The following is a 22,890-nucleotide window of genomic DNA, read 5'->3' as shown; positions in this document are numbered from 1 at the left end:
CTTCTAAGCAGGCATGCCACACAGCATGGACGAAGTAAAATCTTCCCCTCAGAACCAGGCTGTCAAAAAGTTCCAGTACTGTACACATGTACACTCAAATGCATTTAATTCTAAATAATATCCACTATTAAGCAGAACTGGAAATAAACCATGTCACAGTACAAGTCTTGCCAAGACTCTGACTCTAGGGAGTCTCTCCTTCTGCCACAGCATCACCAACCTCAGAACAGACCCACTCTTCCTTTTAAATTTTAATCTGAAAATGGCATATTGCTCATATGTTTTCCTCCAGCCTCCTTGGCAGACTATCAGTACCCCAATCTCCCTCTGTGGAAGGTCTAATTATTAAGTAATTAAAGCTCACTTAATAATTGGGACTTATCAATTGGGGGACAGACCCTGGGATTGGAAACAAGGCTCACTACTAAATATTCAACACTGTGGAATATTCATTTGACAACTGTCAGAAGAGAAAGGCTGTAAAGGTTTTCCTAGCTCCAAATTAAAGCCTTAAGGCCCTTTCTTCCCACACTAGACCTCTTTTGCCCCCTGTTTAATTCTCCAATAAGCTGAGGGTAGAAGCAATCCAGAGTTCTCCAGATTTAGACCTTCTTAGCCATGCAAAGCCAATAAAGGGATCAGAGAATTTGTTACAGGCTAATTTCTCTGGTAATTCACTCTGCTAGTTATCATTTTCATTCATTTATTCTTTTTTTTTACAAAAAGCTGGAACGCTTCCCGAATTTGCACGTCATCCTTGTGCAGGGGCCAGGCTCATCATCTTCTCTGTACCATTCCAATTTTAGTGTACGTATTGCCAAAGCGAGCACTCATTCTTCTTCTTCATTTTTTCCCCCAATTTACTTCTTCAATGTCATTGGCACAATTCCAAACTCCAAGATAGCTGAGTGGGGGCCAGTGAAAAAGAGTCTAGTAAGTGTGTCCAGTGTGTTCCAGGCACAATCACCCAATGTGTGATCTTATATCATCCACGTGGCCAATTGAGTAAATCTCAGAAAGATGTCCATCCATCCATCTCTACAAGTTCTGCAACACAGAATGAACTCAATGCTAAGCCAAAAACAACCAAAGAGATATGTCATCCTATAAGTCTTTCCTAGAATCATCTTTGGGAAACATCATCAGGTATAATAACATACCCTGACGTATTTGTGCCGTCTATATTTTCAAGCAACTAAAGCTTTATGTACATCAGACCTGAAACACTGGGCCATTTGGGGATTTGTGTGGTCTATCAATGAAGAATAGTCTGTTTGAATTCTTGTCTTATAATCTAACCTAATAGCATTGTAGAGGGTTGCCTGTCTGCCACAAATGGTTAAATATTAGACAATGATCTGGCAGATTTGTAGTTCAAATCCACTCAATGTTGCCTTGGAAGTCAGGCCTAATGATCTCCTTTTGAAAGTTCACAGCCTTGGCAATCTTAGGGAGTGCAGGTCTGCTCTGTACACAAGGGGGTTGCCAGGAGGTACAACCAGCCAAATAGCACTGACAACAATGACAGCTTTGTTGGACCCTTGCTTAACTGGACTTCATTTTCATGGAATAACACAGATTTCTCTCAAATGGTCCATCCTCATTTCACCCTCAGGTCATCTGGCAGCCAAGATAAACCTTTGCAAAGACTAGAAAAGGATGCCACATTTGAAGAATCCGTTTTGCTGGTTGAGCAACAGATCCATAAGTGGATCTCCGTCTCAGCCACTTTGTGCTGGAGATGGTTGACAGACATCAAGTACATCACGTATGCCACTGACTTGTTCTTCTTGATTTCACTATAAAAATATCCTTCATTAAGTCCTACAGGTTTTGTGTCAGCTTGCTGTACATTAGTGGTTTGAATGTAGATCTGATATTGGAAATTGTGATATTGGTATTTCAGATTAATAGTCACTCATCGTGAACAGGTTTCAGCAAAGCTTCCAGACTAACATAAACAAGGAAGAAGGAATAAGTGGGCCACTTTGGAACAAAAGAACCACTGGGAGTCTCATGAAGAACAGTAGAGCATTGACTGATTTAGTTCCAGAAATAGGACTTAGCTTGAAACACACGCAACATATGACTGGAGCAGAGCCGCATGCTCAAAGGAGCGCCAATCTCTAGGACACAGATGAAGCAAAGCCTTAGGACCTTCATTTGCTGAGATGGCATGACTCCATGTAAGATGATGCAGCAGCAACCACCACTAATAACAGGAGCCTGGGTAATACACAACGTATGAATTTTAAAAAATTGGAAGTTATCAAAATGAAATAAAACCCATAAAAATGAACACCGTAGGTATGAGTGAGCTCAAATGGGCTGGTATTGGCCATGTAGAATCAAATAATAATATAACTTACTGTGACGGGAATGAAAAATTAGAACATATTGGCATTGATTCATCATCAAACAAAAATTTCAAGAATACATCTTAAAGTACAATGCTGTGTGATAGGATTATATCCATATATCTACAAGAAAGATAATATTCAACTTTATCTACTAGTCATTAAATTCAATATGAAGAAATTGACCAATTCTGCCAACTTCTTGTCTGAAATTGATCAAATATATAATCAAGATGCATTGATAATCACTGGTGATTGCATTTGAAATTTGGAAACAAATACAAAGGGTCAGTAATTAGATAACATTGCCTTGGAGATAGAGACGGCTGGGGATCACATGATAAAAATTTACATGTAGACATCACCAGATATACTACACATGAATCAAATTGACTATGTCGGTGGAAAGAATAACAAAAACTCAGTATCATCAAAAAAACAGGTAACCGTCAGTTTGATGCTGACGAAAACGAAAACAAGTCCCCCAAAGCCAAAATAGCAACTTGGACTTAGAGTTTCTTTTTGTTTGTTTTTTATTTTTATTTTTTTGGACTTATAATTTCAACACCTGAGTTGATTCATGGAACCCAGAGACCAGATGAGCTGTGGGTGGACATGAGAATCATATACATGAGAAAAGAAGGTGAATATTAAAAAGAGGGAAAAGAAAAAAAAAGATCAAAGGGGCTGTTAGTAGTCACTCTGAAACTTCCTCGTTAATCTAGAGCAGCTAAAGTGAATTGAAGAAATGATGAAATAAAAAAGCTGACTGGATCATTTCAAAATACAACTTAAAAGTAAAGTAGTATCTTGTAAAAGGCAAAGATATCTAGGTTCCAAGACCAAACAGGAAGGAGAAAGAAAACCAGAAAGTAACTGATGCATGTGAATCACAGTGTTGGTGAAGATGATTGAAAGCAGTATGCCCCACCCCCACCCCCCGGAGAAAAACAAACCTGTCTTTTCTGTGGGGAAGAAGTGCAGCCGGAATGCTCTTTAGAAGCAAGGATGCGGAGATTTTATCCGGTGTATTTAGGACATGCTATAAGGAAAGACCAGGCCTTTGAAGAGAATGTCATGCATGTCAAGGTAGAGGGTCAAGGAAAAAAGGGAAGATTCTTAGCAAGACAGATGGTCACAGTGACGCAACCGTGGGCTTAAGCACAGCAACTCTTGGGACGATGATTTGGGACTGAGTACTGCTTCTCTCTGTTCCACGCCCGTGGTCATGAGTCAGAACCAACATGGGGCATCTAGCAGCAGCAGCAGCAGCAGCAGCAAAATCTAGGTCAGCAATTGGAAGAGACGATAAAAGAGCTGAGCAGTAGTTGACTTGGGCCACTGAAATCTTTAGTGAACTTCAGGGCCAATAAAGAGAGGTTTTGGAAATATTTCTCAGTCACGTGTTTATGCCTTATCTTCCATCTATAGGAGGTATTATATAGAATTTATTACCCAGAACCATTTAAAAGAAATATTCTAGAAAGTTTTGCCACTTCTTCATGGCATTTGCATTTTATGTTCTACCTACATATGGACACGGCATGCAAGCTAGCCAAATTATTTTGAACAATGATGCCATTATTCCACTGAAGGGTTAAAAGGGAGGTGGTTTTATCAAAGGCGCTAGTTGGAGGATCCTTGGCAGTGGGAACTGCTTTTCACTTGTAACGGATGAAACTCCTCGCTTGCCTACACACATGCATTAAAGGAAATGCAAAGTGACTGATTAGGAGCTGTTTACTTATATTTCTTCACCTTAATATTTGCCATATCCCTGACCCTTTAAAGGATAAACTTCCAATGCAGAAAAAGAATCTGTAATAAAAAACTGAAAGTAAAACAAAAATGACCTAATACTTTAGAAACAACATTAAAATGGGAACTAGAAATATATATGAAAGTATGACACTGAATAGGAATTTGACCCTGGGCTGAGTGGTCATTTGGGTACTTGACCTACACGACAAATGGGTAGTTCTTAAGGGAAAGGGAAATGACGCTGATTGCACTGTTTGCTATACTGTAGCTGTCCAGCGTCCAGCTTGTGTCTGTGCTGTGCCTAGTCCATCCCGCCTCCCAGCTAAGGGAATGGTCGCTGATGTGTTGGGTAAGCTCCTTATCACCCCCACGCCATGAGCCAGATGCAGCCCACTGGTTCCTGAGAGCTGCCCGCCAGTCAGCATCCTGGTGGCCCCATGTGTGCAGAGCAGAAGCACTCCACTGGGGTGCAAGGCTGGGACCAGTTGGAAGGGGATCACCAGGCCTCCGGAGTGGCCTGTTTAACTGCTTGCGCCACAAGCAACTCCTATCTGCTGCCTTTACTCATAAGGATAACCACTGGAATGCAATTACATTTCCAATAGCTAAGCCTCACAGTTCTATTAAAAATACTGTACAACAAATGTGCTTGCTTCAATTGATGTAAGGCTTGTTATAAGAGCTGTAAGAGCCCCCAATAAAATGATTTATTAAAATTTTTAAAAGGCAATTTATGAAATTTTTTACCCATAAAATCAATTTCTAGGAATCCATTCATGAATATATGAAGGAAAACAAAGCTAGATGTATGAAATGATTAAGTCCAACAATATTTAAAATAATGGACAGTAGAAACAGGCTAATTGCATTATACCAGGGGATGGATTAAGCACATTTGGTATATTCCCTGAAAATAAAAACATATCAGTAGAGAAAATTTGGTTAATAAGCATTTATAAAAGTGACTAAAGTTGATCAATTTCTTAAAAAAAAACTTGTCTTACAAAAAGTATAAACGGGAATTTAGCTAATGATTTAAACGTCATGTTTGGTTCATCATCATTCGCTCACTCAGTCATCAAGTCTATTCCAACTCAAAGTAACGCCATAGAGTGGAATAGCATTGCCCCTTTGGATTTCCGAGGCTGAAAGGCTTTACAGAAACACAAAGCCTCGTCTTTCTCTCCCAGAGGAGCCGGCGGGTTTTAAACATCTGACCTTGCCGTCAGAAGACCGATGCATAGCCATCAGAGATCCTTTACTATATTAGAGGCAGTGAAAATCACAAGTAGCTGTGCATGAGCGCACTTATTTCATAGAGATGCTTACCTGGGTATCCCTTACCTAGAGCTTCTCTAAAATATCTACAACTCTGCTAATAAACTTTATATCATACAAAACTGAGACTGATTCATAATCAATAGTAATGAGTATTTTTACAGAATTTAAGTTCAGGTCTTCTAGCCAGCATAAATCTCCTTATACATGTTTAATAAATAGTCACAGCATGCATGACAAGTGAGGATGAAGGTGGCTGCTGTTTGTGTGGGCCCACTTGTAATGTGTATTCAACTACAGGCCGGCAGATTATTCAAATAAGGGAAGAACTAACTTTTTCTTTTCTGTTGTGATCCATGGTGATTTTATTGGATAATATTAGAAGCAGATGTCAAGTCTTTTCTTCCTAATCCTAGTCTTAGTCTGGATGCATTTCTGAAACAGTTTTCTTTCTTTTTTAAAAAAATCATTTTCCAAGTATCAGACATCAAAGAACAAAAAATCATATCAGTGGGTGCCCACCTTCCCGATATGATCACTGAAGTCAAATGTGGTGAAGCAAGCTGATGGTGCCCAGCTATCAAAAGATATAGCATCTGAGTCTTAAAGGCTTGAAGATAAACAAGCGGCCATCTAGCTCAGAAGCAACAAAGCCCACATGGAGGGAACACATGAGCCTGTGTGACCACCAGGTGTCGAAGGTATCAGGTATCAGGCATCAAAGAACAAAAAAATCGTATCATTGTAAATAAGGGTGAATGCAGAGTGGAGACCCAAAGCCCATCTGTAGGCAACTGGACACCTCCTTACTGAAGGGTCACCAGGAGGAGATGAGCCAATCAGGGTGCAGGGCAGCAACAATGAAACATACAACTTTCCTCTAGTTCTTAAATGCTTCCTCCCCTCCAATATCATGATCCCAATTCTACCTTACAAATCTGGCTAGACCAGAAGATGTACATTGGTACAGATAGAAACTAGAAACACAGGGAATCCAGGACAGGTGACCCCTTCAGGACCAGTGGTGAGAGTAGCAATATCTGGAGGGTGGAGGGAAGGTGGGGTAGAAAGGGGGAACCAATTACAAGGATCTACATATAACCTCCTCCCTGGGGGATGGACAACAGAAAAGTGGGTGAAGGGAGAAGTCAGACAGTATACGATATGACAAAATAATACTAATATATAAATTATCAAGGGTTCATGATGGAGGGAGGAAAAGGGAGGGAGGGGGAAAATGAGGAGCTGATATTAAGGACTCAAGTAGAAAGCAAATATTTTGAGAATGATGATAGCAACAAATGTGCTTGACACAATGACTGGATGCATAGATTGTGATAAAAATTGTACAAGCCCCCAATAAAATTATTTTTAAAAGGAATAAAAAATCATTTTATTGGGGGCTCGTACAGTTCTTATCACAATCTATCCATCCATCCATTGTGTTGAGCACATTTGTACATTTGTTGCCATCATCATTTTCAAAACATTTTCTTTCTACTTGAGCCTTTGGTATCAGCTTCTCATTCCCACCCCCCTCCTCTTAAAGTTGGAATGTCATTGTAACCATCCCATACCTACATCTCGTGGGTTCTAGTAATGACACTGCCATGTACCTCTAGCAATATGTTACCAGGAGAGAATTCCCAGATATTCACTCAGCAAGGCAAGTGGTTAACATTCACTGGAGGTTAACTAGATGCCAAAGTTCTTTCTAATTTCTCTAGGAACACAAAGATGTACAATACCAGTTTCTTTCCTCAAAGTGTTCATAGTCTAGTCGGAATAGCTAATATATAAGAACAATGCAATGTGATACGTGCAAAGGTGGACCATTAATCCTTAATGACGCCCGCTGGAAAAGGAATATCAAGAAAGTGTGTCAGAAGCCATGGACGATGTACTGGGGCTTCAATAATGAATGGGAGTTCTCCAGCTGTACAAGATCCAAAAAATAAAAGATTTTGATTGACAAAGGAAAAACACATGCAAAAATAGTGAAACCATAAATTACTTTTTCCTGAAGTGGTAAATAGTTAAGTGATGAGAAAAATTGAGGTATCTCTAAAACTTCTTTTTCCACCATGTGAGAGGGACTTGATTTGAGTTTGTGTGGCATTCTTTCATTTTCTCATAGGGCGTGTGTGATAACTTTTACTGCACAAGAATTAGAATTTCCATGAGGGTAAGAATCTATGGCTGTGTTACTCCCCACTAGATAGACAGACAGACAAACAAACAAACAAACAAACTCATTTCTGTTAAGTCGATTCCAACTCAGATCAGACTTGTCTCACAGGGTTTCCAAGGTTGTCACCTGTACAGAAGTAGACTGCCATATCATATTCCCTTGGAGAAGCAAGTGGGTTAGAACCATGAGCCTTTCCGCTGAGCCACTTTGCCACCAGGGTATACCCATCTCAAAACAGACCCCTAGATCTTGAGTTGTGCCCAACTTATAGCGACCCAAGGTCAGTCTGGCAAGCAGACAACCTCATCTTTCTCCTGCCAGAGCACATAATCGCAGTAACTACCTCTTCACAATTTTCTACGTTAGAATATTGTCCAATACAGCGCTAGAGAATGAGCCTCTATGCTGGAAGGCACCCAAAGTATATATGCCCACAACACTGGACATAAACACGCCAACTGTCTTGAAGATAGCACTAGACCGGGCAAAGTTTTATCATGTCTTACATGGGTCTGTGGGTCACTGTGATTCAAAGCCAATTTGGCTTTAAGTAACAACATTCTTCATAGTAATAGATAAATAGCTAGTAACCTGTGGCTGTGTTACATTATTTTATATTATGTTATGTAACAAATTGTATAGCGCTCTTTAGAGACTATGTTTTACAGTGATGCTCTAGAAACTATACTTCTAAATTTTGGAATTCCAAGAGAAGTCTGAGACCATAATGATAAATTCATTGAGTAAGACACTATAAAGTCCCACTATCGGGTATGCACCTATACAGAAAAAACTTAGCAAGAAAATATCCTATTATCAAATATATGAACTAAAATCTATCAGATAAAGTTTATTTAACACTTGTAGTTGAGTATTTTATCAAAAGTATTAAATTATGTTCTATCAATCTATCAATCCATGTTTTTTTTTCTTTTTTATTCCCAGTAGTATTGACTGAGTCAAATACACTTGACACTATAAAGTAAACAGGTCTAGTTGCACAATTTTTAAGTGCTCAGCTGATAACTAAAAGGTCAGAGGTTAAAATCTATCCACGACTCTGCCAGAGAACAGACCTGCTGGTTTGCTCCTGTAAATATGAATAGTCTAAGCCAGCAGTTCTCAACCTGTGGGTTGCGACGCCTTTGGGGTTTGAATAACCCTTTCACAGGAGTCACCCAAATCATAACAGTAGCAAAATTATAGTTATGAAGTAGCAACAAAAATAATTTTATGGTTTGGGGTCACCACAACATGAGGAACTCTATTAAAGGGTCGCAGCCAATCTAGACTAGACAGGAGCATGTACACAGGTATAGGCAAGCAATAAAACTTACAACACATGGAACCCAGGAACAGGAATGGGAATAGTGATACTAAAAGGGTAGAGGGAAGGGGGGGAGAGGTGGGGAGGAAGAGGGGCACTGATTGCAATGAATGGCACATAACCACACACTCCCATCCAGGGGGAAGAACAACAGAATCCAGAGGGGAAAGGAGACAGCAGTCGGTGTGAGATTTGAAAATAATTTACAATCTACAATCTATCAAGAGTCCATGAGGGTCGGGGGTCTGGAAAGATGGGGGGGAAAAAGAAGCTGACCCCAAGGGCTCAATGGAAAGTAAATGTCTAGAAAAGAATGATGGAATATATGTATGAATATGTCAGATACAATTGATATATGGATTGTAACAAGAGTTGTAAGAGCCCCCAATAAAATGGTTTTTAAAAATAAATAAATAAAGGGCCACAGCATCAGGCAGGTTGAAAACCGCTGGTTATGCAACCCTTTAGGTAGTTCTTCTCTGTCATATAGGTCATTATTATTCAGAATCATCTCTATAGCACAGCACCACGAGAACATAAAAGATAGATACAGAACATAGCTAACAGGGGGCCTACTGAAATACTTGCCAATCTATTTTATTCTCAACTTACTTGGGAAAACCTTCCCCTCTCAATTATATTCCTGGCGAGCATATTATGTCTGAGTGATGAATACAGAATTGTGCAAGTAACACATGTTGGAATGGCTCACGTATAGTTTGCTATATGTAGACTTGCCACACTATGAATTTAAACAAAACACTGTGACTATGGCCTATAATAAAAACTTTTAGACACCAAAAAAAAAGCAAGAGAATTCTAAATGAAGCCATATTAATACCAGGAAGCAACAGAAAAGGTAATGTGAACTTAAGCCTTTGCTTCATTTATAAATGTATAATTGATAAGTGTTAATTTGATAATAGCTAAGAGCCACATAAAACATATCAAAGGGAGTCAGGTGGCTTTTTGTTTTTTTTCCTTCTCTCTTTCTCATAATTTCAGTATCTTTTTCCTCCTCACAAAATCCAGTTTATGAAATTATAAGTAAGGAACCCCAGCAGAAATAATAATTCAGATTAAAGGCTATTGGTAAATCTATATAATTTTCATTTTGATTTGGACATGCCTCCTGGGAGGAAATTGAAGCTAATAAAGTGCAGTCACATGCTGTGTATTTTTATGATAACAATGGAAAACCAAAATATGTCTGCTGAAGTACTAAACTTACATGACTTTCTACCGTTTTTAGTCGAGACCCTGAGCAAATGCAAACATTCGTTAAAAATTAAATTTGGTAGCTGCCCCAACAGTAGCACATTTGACCTGATTGGTGGGCTGCTCAAAAAGAAAAAAAATTTCTCTGAATAACTTAGTTTGTGAAACATCACCTGAGAAAAGGTCCATCATCAAAGCCTGACATGATAGTTGATGACAACTTGGATTTGTGCGGACTTACTGCTCAGACGCAGGGGTTATCGAAGAGCGTGAGGAAGCTGGGACTCAGAAATTGTTCCTCGTGGAATTTTGTAAGTGTGAGTCATTCTCCTGGACCACATTGTATCGTATGATCTCTGAACTGAGCAGAAAGGTGGCAGCCAGAGTGGGGTGCAGGTGTGTGTGTAATGATACATGATGCTTCAGAAAGCTTCCGGCATCTGGTAGCAGGGTCCTTACACCATTCTTAGAGCATCAGCGGTACTATTGCTTCTAAGCTGGCTCATGAGCTTCCCTGACCATATTATCTACGAACTTAAAAAGAAGTGTTAAGCAGACCTGAATGGAGAGGTCAAGGTTTCTGAAAATCAGTGGACACAAAGGCCATGACAAAATGATAGGCGCTCGCTGTAGGCACATGAGCCTTATTCAGATCCCTTTTACTGTCTCAGTACATTAGGGTTTTATGGCAAGTCCATGGAAAGATAATGAGGGGGGATGGCCCGATCTGATTCATGGACTATATTTTTTGGAAGATCATTCCATGGCCTGTAAAGAAAATAAGTTGTGGTTGGGGGCCATGAAGGTGATAGCAAAAGAGTGAAGCTCAGAGGGAAACTTAATGATAATCAAAGTGAAGAGAAAAGATGCCTTGGACAAGTGCAGTGCTACTGGAAAGGGAGAACAGAAGAGACCCTAGACATGTTTGGGGTATACCAGACAGGACTGGTGCAAGGTTGTTTATAGCCTGTGAGGCACAAGAATAAATCCTGGATTTCTAGATGCAATATTTAGGGCATGATATAAGAGTTTTTGATTAGGTCAAATGGGTAGACAGGGAGGTCTGGAGGGCAGCAAGAGAGAAGGCAGTTGAGCGGGAGATGTGGTATTAGAAAATGGACAGCAGTAAGAGACCAAGTAAATGATTAGATCCCAGTCTCTGAACCTAAAACAAGAGAATGGGTTGTAGAAGGTGACCTTAAAGGTCACTTACATTTTAAACTTCCATAACCCAGTGATTTGATGTTCAAATGACCTAATGGACAATCAGAACTTACATCCATCCATCTACATTTTAACCAAAGTGCATTTCATGTAAAAGACACACCAGACATTGTTAATCACTTGGAGCTACTGAGACAAATAAAACATTCCCCATTACTACCCTAATGGAGCTGCCAGTCTAGCAGAAAATACCGAGCTCAGCAGACAAGGTTTGTCACGTGGACTCATAAGAGAGGATCCTAAAAGCAGGCTTGGAGATTTACAGTAAGAGAGGAGTCAATAAAAACCTCAATATTGCAAAACTGACCAGCTCAACTCAAGTTAATTTTAACAACTTAAATTTCCTTTCTGTGTAATAGCATGCAAATTACATTGTCTTTATTGCTTCTTTTCATTAATTTAAAGCCACTTGTGCTGATTTACTTTGGCTCTGTAGATACAACTCTGGCTCTGAAAGGCTTTCTAAAACAGGTTCTCTTTAAAGTCATAGAGCTTTCCGTAAAAAGAAGAAGAAGAGTTTAAGTTAAAACCAGCTGGTTTATCACAAATTTTGTCCAGTTATTTGAATTCACTCTGACTTTTGCTCTCTTTGAAGAACAATCCTTTCCGAGCCCCGTGTTGTTTGCTTGGCTTCAGCGTTTGATGATTTGGGATAGAGTCAACTTGAGGCAGTGAGTTTGTTTTTTGGTTTTTGTTTAGAGTGGTTTACAGAGATTTACAAATTACAGTTGTGTTTGAAACACATTGACAACTTGTTGTAATCTCAGTTTGTCCTTTTAGGAGATAAGCTATTAAATTAAACCTGAGATTTAAAACCATCTGTCAATGTACTCATGGAACCAAACAATCTTCAGAATGCTATGGATGATTTATAAAGTGCATCTTTAAGATATTTTTTCACCAATACATATATAAAATGAAATCCTAGTTGCACAATGGATAGGTGGATGGCTGTAACTTATAGGGTGGCAATTTGAACCCACCAGTGGCTCACCAGAAGAAGTCAGATGTTTAAAGATCATGGACTAAGAAACCCTGTGGAGCAATTACACTCTGTTTTCTAGGGCTATATGTATCAGAAACAACGTAACTACACACCACCGCAACAGCAAACTCAGAAATGGTTAACCTGACTTTAAGTTGAAGTATGCTGAATCTCAGAACACTGTGTTATCATCTACATGTTGTATCAAGGGAGTCCCTTATTGTATTGTTACTGTTAGCGGCAATTCAGTGAACTTCCAACTCTTGGAAATCCCATGCACCAAGGAATATAACACAGCTAAGCCCTACTCTGTTTAATGAGTCATGGAGGATCAGGCTGCCGAGATGGATATCAAACTCAACCTCACTATCACCAAGGGGATTCTGTCTCTATGCAATGCGGTTGGACAGGGTAAAACTTCCCCTGTAAGTTTCCAAGACTGTGATTCTTTATGGGAGCAGAAAGTTTTATCTTGTTCTCACCAAGCTACTGGTGGTTTCAAACTAAGGACCTTTCAGCCAGCAGCCCGACAGCCTCCATGTAGCCCACTGCGCCAACAATGCTCCTGACAAATCCAGAGAGTGGACCAGATGGGTTCCTTGGGTTCTAAGACCATTCACCCGAATATTGTGCCATGAGGAGAAGGTCCGGTCTTTCTCCCAAGGAGCAGCTGCTGGTTTTCGACTTCGGACCTTGAAGTGAGCAGCCTCACAAGTAACCACTATGCTACCAGGGCTCCTTGGACCTTGAATTTGAACTTGGGGTTTCCTCAAGGGAGATAAAACACATTTCTGTTTGTTAATACCATCCAGTTGGGGTGGCTTTAACCACACTAACTGTTATGGTAGCACTAGATCACTAAGATAAATTATTAAGTCTGATCACATGGAGGAGTAATTAGTTCAGTTTTGTAATTTAGTCAAAACGGTCAGCTGATAAGGGAGTTTCTTTATCTCCTAAGTTCTGAATGAGATTTGAGTTTCTCTTCTCTGTCTCTCATAAAATTTCTTATTGGTAGCTGTCCTTGGGTCAGTTCTGACTCATAGCAACAACATATAGACTAGAACAGAATGGTTGTTATGTTTGAGCCCGTTGGTACAGCCATTTTGTCAATCATCTCTTGAAGAGTCTCTGTGTAACAGAAGCACACATACATCATGTGCCTACACGTAAATATGAAGGGATTTCAAATTGCTCACGGAAATATGAAATTGATAGAACAGATTTTTTTTCCCAGGACCTTCTGATGCCCTCTCTAGTGAGTGTTTACATGTTTCCCCTCCCTACACCATGGCACTTTACACCTACGGTGTTCTTTCCCAGTATTTTTTTTTAAGTTATCAGAACTCAGATCTGAAAATAAATTTACCCCTGTTCTATCATTTAGAGACATGGTAATAGTCTTTTAAAACCTGCATTTGTTCATAATACTGATTTCTTAAAAGACAGGGTTTAAACTCATCAGAGAAGATGCCTTATTATTCACACCAAGCTGAACTGCTAATTTTCAGAGACAAACGCACCTGTGGAAAAATAAATCATATTTTTAAAATTGGATTATCCACCGAAAGACCACATACTGTTTTGTCCTTGTTGTTAATACAGAAATCAGAGGGTGTAAATCTCTTCATCTTCCTGTCAGCGCTTCTAGCCAGGGTGTTAATGGCCTTCAGCCAGGAAGTTGTATAGGCTTCCAGCCAATCAGCAGTGAAACCATTTAATAGGCTTTTCGAATAGGAAGCTCCAGGATGAGGGATCTTAGTGCTAATGCATTTAGATGGAAACATATTTTCAAATCTCCAATTAAAACAAAGGACAAGAGATCTTAAACCTTCATGATATAAGGTGGGTAGCGGAGAATCCCCATTTATTAAGTAGTAACAGGTAATTTTACTGATTGAAAATACATGATCAGCATCTTAATAGATACCTTTTCACAGGCTAACCCTAGTATTCCCCTGCTAAGATGAAAGTACTCCAGTTTCTTCAAAGGAACCACCTTCGTAGGGAATACCTGCTATTAAAAAAGCACACACACAACCCACAGAAAACACGCTTCTACAGGCAAACAGTTTGCTCTTATGCAGAGGCTGGAAATGGTCACATTCTGAGACAAATTGATAGAGAAATCATATCCATCCACATTAGTAGTGAGCATTCACAGTTGGATGAGCCATGGTATGAAGAAAATGAGAGAGCTGAGATAAACAATTGTCTGAAATGGGGCAAAAATAGTATTGGGCACCCAGAGTGGCCATGTTATGGACTGTGGGAGATTACAGAAGTTATAAGTAATTTATTTTTAAAATGTTCAATGAATGTGAGAGGATGTGACCCTTGGTTCCATCTTTTTGGATAAGATCTGAAAATACATGTGTGACCTTCAATTTGAATTGTGTAGTATTAAAGTTAAGCATCTTCACTTTTTGCTAGACTTGTCTCTTAGCAATGAAGATGACGCATGTGAAAATATGGAGTATCCAGTAGCATGAAGGGCAAAAAATAACACATGTGAATGCTCACATTGACAAAATTATACTAAACTGGTTTTTAAAGAATCATTGATGATTTTTTTTTCTAAAAGACTAGGAGTGGTGATTAATGCAAGGACAGCTTTGTCTGAATTAATTAGGCCTCAAAGTGGCAGAGTGGGAACAGGATTTAGATAAAAGTAGAAGGAATCTTCTAGGTCTTAATTGGAGATCAGACTCAGAGTCAGGTTTCCAAGATCTGCTTCAAGCTACTATCTGACTAAAACCTCGCCTTCCATTCAGAGGTGCATTGATCTCACACACATTCTACTCCATTCTAGCTCAGTGATGTTCAGATCACACTTAGATGCCAGCATTGCTTGAAACAAAGTCTCTGGCAGGGGTCAGCAAGCTATAGCTCCTGGGCCACATCTGACTTTTTCTGTAGGGTCTGCCATGATACATGTTGGGCTGCTAATCACAGGATCAGTAGTTTAAAACCACCAGCTTATCCTCAGGAGAAAGATGGGGCTTTCTACTCCCATAAAGAGTTACAGTCTTGAAAATCTACCGGGGCAGTTCTACCTTATATGGGACAACAAGCCACAGGGGAGCACAGTTCTGCCTGTAGGATAGAGCAGGTCTATGCTCCTATAGGGTCACTCTGACTCAGAATCAACTCAATAGCAATGAGCTGGCTTGTTTCTGGTTTGGTTTTTCATAATGAGCATATTTTGTTTCGAATTTTAAAATTGTTGCAAACAAAATCATAAGACGAATACTATTTCTTAACACATGGCAATTATATGAAGTTCACATCAATAAAGTTTAATTGGAACACAGGCATGTCCCTTTGATTTGCTATTGTGTCCAGCTGTTTTCACACCACAATGGCAGGGCTGAGACCATGTGACCTTCAAATCCAGAAACACTTACTATCTGTTCTAGAACTGAAAACATTTTTTGACTCTTTTTCTATGATAATGTTGACTCGGGGGTTCTAAATTAACTTATCGAGTTCATGTGCAGTTGGTCGGTTTGGTAAAGAGAACAATTTACCCATCTGACATATTTGGCCTAACTGATCAAGTGCACAAAAATGATGGCCTTTTACCTTCACATCCATGTAGATACAGCCTTAGAGGTCACTTGCTTCCCTCAAATGCAACTTTTATGAAGAGAGTAAAAGAGGCAAAAGGGGAAAAAAAAGTGAGGTTTATAAAACAACTTTCTTCCATTTTCTTTCCCGTCCAACTTGATTTCTGAAGCTACCCAGCCCCTAGTAAGCAATATAGCATTTGCGATCTCAGCAATTGTGGAATTTTCATGACCTCATATGAGAGAAGTGGAAACAAGGAGATTTTTTCAGTATCCCCCTCTGCCCCCCAAAAATTGCAATCAAGGCAATTTTTCAGCTTTTCTTCTTAAGCCTTCTGTGTGAAATAAACTAAAGATAGGATTTAAAAGTGATGACTTTGTGTCTGGGCAAATGACAGAAGTTCTATAGCTAATAAAATGTGCCCCTTCCAAATTTTTCTACTAATCAAATTTATTTTGAAGCGACCTCCCTTTCAATTGCCTTCCAATGTTCCATCACATTAATTGATTTATTCAACACATGCATGTTGGGCACCTACTAGGTGCTAAGGACTATTCCCGGCACTAAGAAAGTGGTGGGAAATGAGAGAAAACATCTCTCCCCTGATCAAAATTATATATGGAAAATCATATCATAGACAAATAAGTAAGCAAAGTATTAGAGCAGGAAATAACTGTCATGATAAAAGAGTAAGTAAGCAAGAAAGGGTGCTGAGGTGTGTGACGGCTGAGAACTGTTGTGATCTTGAAAAGGGTGGACAAGACAAGTCTTCCTGAGAAATGATAAAGAGGTGAGGGGGGAGGCCAGAGGGTACAACACACCAGGCCAAGGGGAGCATATGGGCAAAGGCCCTGAGTTGGAAGTGCTTTGAGGAACTGCTGGTAGATGATGTTATCAAGGATGAAACAGGGAATCCATCCCAAATGTTTTCCCAGGGAGTAGGAGAGATAGAAAGCATGCCAATATGGACTTCTAATCCACGGGGTAATGGACTTGCGCCATGAGACACCACTAGAAAAGCAATAAACTGTCAGAAAGGAGAGGTTCTTTCTGGATCTGGAAATTGAAAACGGCATTTGGGAAGAGATGGAGAATTTTTTTTTAATGATTCCAATGCAGGGTAGAAGAAAGATGACACAAGCCAAACCCAGAATCCTGAAGAGAGGTTCTCAACTGGGGGTGATTTTTTCTCCAGGGGCCATTTGGCAATGTCTGGAGATAGCTCGTGTTTTCACAATCAACAGTGGAGTGCGATAGACACCTTGTGGGCAGAGGCCAAGGCTGTTACTAATCATCCTACACTGCAGAGGACAGTCCCTGCAACTACAACAAAAATCTCATGGCGAGCAAGCACGTGAATGCACTCGTCTCTGGGGTAAAGTTGCCAGGTAAATTTGAATTTCAAATCAATGATGAATAAATGGTTCGGATAACGATGACCAGGCACTATTTCTGACAACTTTATACATACATATATCTATCCGTTCTCTTCCTGCCAATAAATAGAAGACAGGGGTTCTTGAGACTGTAACTCTTGGTGGATTGGAATGGCTGACCTTGCAGTTAGCAGCCCAACATGTGACCACGATTCCACCATACTGTTTACCACAGCCACTTCCAGACAACTTCTTATTTGACATTTAATGTCCTGCACATTTGACTTCACTTAAAAACTACCGCAGAGTCCTCATGGCATAGGGGGTCATGTGTGGGGCTAACCACAGGGTCAGCAGTTTGAAATCACAAACTGCTCCAAACGGCCAGCGGCTCCATGGGAGAAAGGAGAGGATTTCTGCTTCCTTAAAGATTTACCCCATTGGAAACCCAAAAAGGGGCAGCTCCACTCTGGCTTGTACAAGAACAGCAGATCCATACATAGCAGATAGCAATGTTGAACAGGATACATACTTAGTAAACAGAAACAATAGGTAAGGGTTAAAAGATATTCCATTCATCTTAATGTGTGCTCCCTCTCAGGCACATGGACTCAGGTATTTCAAACAAGCCATTAGATGCTATGCTCTCTTCATCCCTGGACAAGTGCTCCCAGATTAAAAATGAAGTAATGGGAATGAGAGATGCTTCTTAAAGGATTACCCTGCAGGCCTGGGAAGCACCAAGCTTTCCGGAGTCATCAGCTTCCCCTTGCTTTTCCCTTCAATTTAGCAGGAAAGGCCTTGAAAAGACATCGCCACCAATTGCCAAGGGTTAGCTCTGATTTCCCCCAGATGAAATGGTATCAGTGGCAACAGAACCACCAGCCTGAGAAGTACAAACGCCGCCTGGAGCTTGAAGGGCTGAGCACCATAGCATTGTCAGGGATGCTTTACCACTGATTCCAAGAAAATCCACACCGATAACAGCGTGAATATTTTATACTGTAGCATCGCCAACTACGAGTTCTGTATTCATCAATAGCTAGCGAGGGTGCTTGAGACCACAGGTCTCTTTGATTCCTCCCTATTGGATCTTCTGCATGCATGACCTTGTGTTCAATGTCTGCATTCCACATTTCTGTACAACAGAGGAAGTCGGACAGATTGTCATGCTTCCAAATTTCCACCAGTCAAAGCTAACACAGTTTACGTTCAGTGCTACCTTGATAGGCAGACTGAAGTAGCACATTTGAAAAGAAGGGACATTCTAAATGTGTAGGGAGTTGTTTTGTTTTGTTTGTTTGTTTGTTTGCTGATTTTGGCAGAAAGAAACAGCAAGTGACTTTCCTGAGGATGGAAAAGAAAATCAAAACCCCAACCAAAAATAGTCACTATGTTTACGTGTAAAAATTAAATGACAGATGGGTGGCAGCTATAAAAACCCACAGAAAAGGTGAGGTGGGCAGGTTAGGGAGCTAAAAGTCAAGAATAAGCCTAAATACACAAGGAGGATTCAAAAATGTGAGGAAAAATTCTTTTGTTTTTTTATTCCATTTCCCTGTGAACTTTTTGCAGCCCTCTTGCTGTGTGGAGAGGCTAAACAACTCCATTATTTTCAGAGCATACATCCCTGAGAACAAAGAATAACTACAAAAACAAAATTGACGATCAGCTCAAGTGAATTTAATTGGGGACTTAAAAATCCTTTATATTATGACAACATTGATAAAGGTAAATTTTGTCAATAAGGAATTCCCTGTGAGATCTTAATTATTCTGTGGACCCAAAACTTGGTCAATCTGCAAACCATCATAAATAAATTAATTGAACTTTTCATAATTTTTATAATCCACAAATGCAGAATTCATAGCCTATCAACAGTAATCAGTTTGTAGGATAAGATTTCACTTAAATCTTTGATTTTTTGGTTAATTCTTAATTGTACTTTATGTCTTTTTTTATCAGGGTATTTCCAACCCGGTTCACTGGTATAATTATGATTGGCTTAATTGAGTTATAATACATGTATGTTGTAGTCTGAGTTATAATACATGTAGTCTGTAGTCTGAGAGAAGCAAGTTTCCATCTCTCAAACGATGAATTATGAGGTGTTTTTGTGCCAAAGAAAATACAACTATCAACCTTGTTAATTGTGAACATAGGAACCTAGAGAAAGTAGAATAAGTCAGGGTATAAAAAGAGAAATACAAGAAAACTTCCATCAAATCCAGACACAGACATTCATTTCTAAAACACGCTCATTAGGAACATGCTGCTTCTCAATAAGTTGTTTTCTCAGCATTTTGAACTGAATGGACAATCACTCATTGGCAGATGTTTATATTCTACTCAGAAACAAACAAACAAAAATATCCCCTTCCCTCTCCCGGAAGCCCTTATCGCTCACATCAACATTATGCATCTGGCAAGCAGTGGTCTACTCGTGTCACCCACTATGTTATTAACTTTCCTTGCCACAGTACCCATCAGAGAGCCATGTCGTCCAGGAAGGACGGGCCATGCCAAATTAACTCAATTCATTATCGTTTCACCTTGGTGAATCCAAATGTGCCTATAGATATGGTGTCCCTTCATTTTGGTTAATACTCTGCAAACAAGAGACCCCTTCGTGGCCACAGGAGATGGATGTACCAAGTCAGGGCTGCACTGCTCCTCTTGGCAGAGTCCAGGGGGCTTCTACACTGCAGCTTTAGTACAGGTCCATTGGGAAAGTTGGGGTGACTAACTTAAGGGATTCTATCCTCGTCTCCTCCATGGCAAGCTCATCTATGTCGACTGACTAAGGTTTCTATATTTCCTACGGCTCGGCCCTAGTTCCAAACCTGTGATGGCCACTCTGAATTCAGTGGCTCCTCAACAGCAAGCTATAAGTTGAGTGAGTGAGATGCCTGCGTGTCACTGGCTCACACATTTATGGTGAGAAGGAGAAGCACTGAGATCGAAGGAAGCCTCCTTGGAGGTTTGCTGCTGGGAGACTAAGCAAATGAACTCATGGATTTCCGTTGAGATTAAGATGGTGTGCTCTTTTGTGAGGTTGGCTTACATGAGACATGGGGATTTGGAGATATTTGGGGGAGATTGAAGACTCGGTGAACTCTTGATTTCTTTGGCAGTTTAAGTGATGGCAACCCCCAGATGGGAAAGCATAGACGCGCTCCATCCGGTTTTCATGACTGTGATTTTTTTTGGTGCAAATCATCAGGCCTTTATTCCGTGGCACTTCTGGGTGAGTGTGAACTGCTGATCTTTCAGTTAGTGACCAAGAGCTTGACCATTTTCACCACACGGGAACTCCGAGTGTCACAAGAAGCACTAGATCAAAGTGTTACAAATACACTAACTCATCTTGACACAACTCATCTGGGATCATTTCGATGTTGTCCATAGACATTGTTTGTTTGAAGATACACAATATTTCCTTTTATCATTTACATTTCAGACTTGGAGTGACCAGAGGAGGCTGTACAACAACAAAGAACGAAATGGTATTTTGCGTGTGTCCCATAATCACTGAGCTCTGACAACTGATCAAAGTCCTATCTTGAGGAGCGGCAACTCCCATCAGATACAATCCAGTCAGCAGATCGGGACATTCAGAGTGTTTTATCCAATTTAGAAACAACTGTCAGCATGACTGGAGTCTTTGCCTTGAGGGTTTTTAACTTTATTGCATTTCTTGGACACGTTGAATTTTATAAATCATGTCCATCCTGGTGTAACAGCCAGGACAGAAATAGGTCTGTTTTTCCTTTAGGAAGCGCCTCAGCCCAGACCCATTCACAGCTAGAGAATCCTCAACAAAGAGTCAAATGGCCATGGTTTCAAGTCAAGCTGTCACTTCAACGGGTTTTGTCCATTTAGGGCCACCTCACCATGATGGGTCATTTAATAAAGTGAGAAACTATGTAAAATGAGGAAATGGAATTGTATTTGCCCAGTGTGCCTTACTAGTTTGTCCTGGTGACTCATCAAGGTAACACTTAGGAAAGCCCCTTCTGAATGAGGGAAAGGAAGGTACTTAAATTAGGGACAGGTCCTGTGTCCTGCACTATACTTTCCAATAATCCTTCAGGTAGGAGCGACATTGCTGCTGTCCCAGGGTTCTCGCCATCAGTGCTGCCTTTTTCGTGTGACAGAGCACATGCCGGAGGACTAGCCACTCTTGTCTTCACCGCCCTCCCTTTCCGCTCCAAAATGCCTCCCAGGACTGTCCTCTCCAGTGGAGCTCCCCACATTACCTGATTCCCCAGTGTACCTCGCCACTCTCTTCAGTAGACAGGCCTCAGAGGGAGGGGCAGGAAGCTCAGGAGACCAGGAAAGGCCATGCGGACCTAAGAAACAGAGTCCAGGAACTCTGGAAGGGTTTGTTTCTCTTAGTAACACATCTCCACATTATCATCCATCTTCAACCAAACCCAGTGCATTCTTGTCCGGATGTGTTCTGAGATCCAAACATGCTCAGAACCTGAGCATTGTCAGTGTCGTTACAATGCTTTATTCTTCATCAAGCTGAGAAGCAACAAAGCCCACATGGAAGAAGCACACCAGTCTATAAGATCATGAGGTGTGGATGGAATCAGGTATCAGGCATCAAAGACCCAAAACAAAACAAACATAAAGCATATCAATGGGAATGAGGGGAAGGGAAGAGTGGGGACCCAAAGTCCATCAGTAGTTAATTGGACACCCCCTGTCAAAACAGCCACAAGGAAGAGAAGAGCCAGTCAGGGTGCAGTATAGCACCGATGAAACACACAACCTTCCTCTGGTTCTTTAAAGCTCTCCTCCCCCCTCACTACCATGACCCCAATTCTATCTTACAAATCTGGGTAGACCAGAACATGTATACTAGTACAGATAAGAGCTCACAACACAGGGAATCCAGAACAGATAACCCCCTCAGGATGAATAGGGGAGCAGCGATACTAGGAGGGTTAGGGTAGGGGGTGGGGGAAGTAAGGGGGGAGCAATCATCACAATGATTGATGTATGACCCCACGCCAGAGGGATGAACAGCAGAAAAGTGAGTGGAATGAGAGAGCAGTCAGTGTAAGACATGAAAAAAAAAGAAGAAGAATTTATATATTATCAAGGGGGTATGAGAGAGGGAGAGTGGAGTGGGTGGCTGGGTGGGGGGAATGAGGAGCTGATGCCAGGGGCTCAAGTAGAAATAAAATGTTTCCAAAACGATGATGACAACATATGTACAGATTTGTTTGACAAAATGGATATATGGATGGATTGTGATAAGAGGTATAAGAGCCCCCAATAATTTTTTAAATGCTTTCTTCCTTCTTGTTTTGTCCTAACTACTACACCTGATAGTGCTGTTTATGACTACCTGCCTATTGAACACAGCCACAGAGAGCACCCCGTTACTTAAATTTCAATTTAAGAACACTCAGCAAACCATAGCAGCGGAAATAAAAAAGTCCATGGAAAGAAATGTCATTATCTTTTAGTTCCAACTCTCTATGAACTCCGTTTAAAGTCTCCTTATCTTTTATTTCTCGATCTATGAAACAAGCATGCTTGCCCTGTCTTCCCACAGTGCAGTCTTTAGAAAGACAAAGTGATGATTT

General features: G+C 40.4%; 1 protein-coding gene and 1 non-coding gene across 2 annotated transcripts in view; both read right to left on the bottom strand.

The window, feature by feature from the left end:
- Positions 1-22,890, bottom strand: part of LOC123522379 (netrin receptor DCC-like) — a 287,250-nt gene that overhangs the window by 36,686 nt on the left and 227,674 nt on the right. The gene's annotated exons all lie outside the window — the stretch shown is intronic.
- On the bottom strand, positions 721-830 carry LOC115871665. The gene has a single exon (XR_004047395.1). It is a non-coding gene; the product is annotated as a U6 spliceosomal RNA (small nuclear RNA).

The sequence above is a fragment of the Echinops telfairi genome, unplaced genomic scaffold, assembly GCF_000313985.2.
Source record: "Echinops telfairi isolate 266 unplaced genomic scaffold, ASM31398v2 ScPeMD7_7400;HRSCAF=8409, whole genome shotgun sequence".
NCBI classification, from domain to species: domain Eukaryota; kingdom Metazoa; phylum Chordata; class Mammalia; order Afrosoricida; family Tenrecidae; genus Echinops; species Echinops telfairi.
Note: the sequence above shows the minus strand (reverse complement) of the source record. Positions and strands in the feature narration are given on the sequence as shown.